The sequence below is a fragment of the Mastomys coucha genome, unplaced genomic scaffold (genome assembly GCF_008632895.1).
Source record: "Mastomys coucha isolate ucsf_1 unplaced genomic scaffold, UCSF_Mcou_1 pScaffold9, whole genome shotgun sequence".
Classification (NCBI taxonomy): domain Eukaryota; kingdom Metazoa; phylum Chordata; class Mammalia; order Rodentia; family Muridae; genus Mastomys; species Mastomys coucha.
The window spans coordinates 97368471-97371009 of NW_022196915.1; positions in this window are offsets into that span (position 1 = coordinate 97368471).

Sequence of the window (2539 nt, forward strand, 5' to 3'; positions counted from 1 at the left end):
ACTACTAATTATTATTATTATTATTATTATTATTATTATTATTATTATTATTATTATTATAGTTATAATAATAATTCTCTTAAATTATCTAGCTCATAAAGATGGTAGTTATGAGATGTCCCTCAAATCTTGGGAATTTGAACACTTCAATACTTGGCCTGAAAGGCTGGAGAATCTTAGAATTTAAAATGAGGGCATTTAATACAAATGTGTGGTGTATAACCTTTACCTAAAAGGACATGGAGGGCCACTGTAGCCAGCCAGAAATATAAAATAGCCAGTTCCAGGAACCCAGAGTCTCAGGGCTTTGGTTCCCGATACCTGCCCCTCCTGAATGATCCACAATGAGGGCAGAACTAAGAATGAAGGTCTAGTGGTTTATGAGACTCTCCACCCTGTCAACCAGTAGATGAAGATTACATTCCTAGAATGAATGTGTTCCCCTCCCTAACTGAATACCTTGGGTCAGGTCCCTCTGAAATTTTCCACTATTTTTATGTTCTGTTTCCTTGGTAACTCTCTCTCCGCCCCCAGCTTCCCTTAAATACCCTACACTTCTTGTGTTCTGGGTCGAACTCCTCTGACTGGCAACGTCATGAGATCGACCCCAGTTCCAGTATCTCCAATAAACCTCATGTGATTGCAGCAAGTTTGGTCTCTCATGAGTCATTGGGTGGTTGCGTCATCCCGAGACTTGAGTAAGGATCTTCCCAGTTCTGGGGGTCTTTCAGGCCCTAGCTAGGGATATTTGGAGACCATGAAGAGGTGTGCCATTGTTGCAGGATACATATCTCCACGAGCTGTCTCTTATGTTTCAAAAGACTTTCTTTTTGAGTGTTTGCTTTCTCTTTGTGGTTTGAGTTGTGAGTTCTCAGTTGCAGCTCTCCCTGCCTGCCTGATACCTGTTCTCTAAGAACAGAGAGTTAGACTATCTGAAACTGTAAGCCCTAAACAAACTCTTTCTCCTATAAGTTGCCTTTGTCATAGAACTTAATGAAAGTAATAAAAAAGTAACAAATACATAGGGAAAACTGGAAAATAAAACATTAGCAGTGAAAGAAAACAGTAAAAAAGACATAAGGCTATAAGGGACAAAATATTGATGTAGGGTCATTAAGTGAAGTCACCAAATTTAGAGTTTTGGTTCATGTAATTAAAACTCAAATAATGTTTTCATAGTTTGATTGTCTGATATATGAAATATAGAACAGACAAGTTCAAAATGCAGAACCCATCAGGGTTTAGTTCATGGAAATAAATAGGAATAAAATGAGGAAGAGAATATTGAAATCAATTCCTTAATAGGTCAAGTCAGCTAACCATGAAAGGCAATGAAAGTATACCTTTTACCAATATAACCAGCGATGTATTTGTGGGAAGATCTATATGCACTTTTGAACCTTTCTTTGTATTTTAGACTTTACAGTAGATAATGAAACTACAGATTGAGTAACTTCAGTAGAAATGGTTTTATTCCAGTATCCAAATACTGATGCTAAGTGTGTTTATAGTTAATGAAGAAAGAATTCAACTGAAAATCACAATCTGTGTCCTAAATAATGCTACTACCTGTTTGTTCATTTATTTTGTAATCATAAAAGAGTTAAATATTCTTCATTTTTTCTTTCTTTACAGGGCAATGGAAAACTTAGATACAATGAACAAAAGTCTTACCTACTTCATAACAGAAAGAACAAAGATCATCCATCAATTCTATCTTGTTTCTTTTCTTATCAAGAACAAATTAAGTGAAAGAGAAGCTTTGTATGAAAGAGTAAACCCAGTATATTTGCAAAGGTCTACAATTTAAATTTTTCAAAAAATTTGAAGAGAATCTATGGACTTTTGCTAATGCAATGGGAAATAAATACTTTTAGAAATAGACTTTATGAAGTTCCTGGGATTACTTAGCATTTTCTCTCATATCAACATCACATCAACACATCAAGTCTTTTCCATCATTTTAAAGGCATCAGTTGTTCAACTACTTAAATACAGATCTCATGGGAGCAATCATTTCAAAGAATTTTAGAGAACATCCCATAGTGGGTCCAATGAATATTTATATGCATCTTAATTGCTTCAGGTCTAGGTTGAATAAATGGGACAAACACATTCAGGAATTGGCAATATCACCACTTAGTCTCCCTGCACTGTGTCAGAGGTCTTGTAGCCCACACAGTCGTCTCGCCAGCAAGAAGACACACAGACACTAGGATCCTTCTACAGCAAGCATTTATTGCATCATGAAGAGGAAGACCCCGAGCCACTAATCGGCACTGCTTATATACACCACAGCGCGGCGTGTCCGCCCATGATTGGCTGTTTGCTCATCACCCCATGTGACGCCCCGGGATGGGCCATGACTTGGCGCCTTTTCATTCTACGCACATGCACAAACAGTTGTTTACCAGGAGTCGACAGTGGATGTAGGCGCCATCTTGTCAAGGTGAATGCCTCTCCAGCTCTATTGCTCTCCACATCTCCCCCTTTTGTTTTAGTTAAAAGGGAAGGCCAAATATAGCAAGTCAGAGAGTGC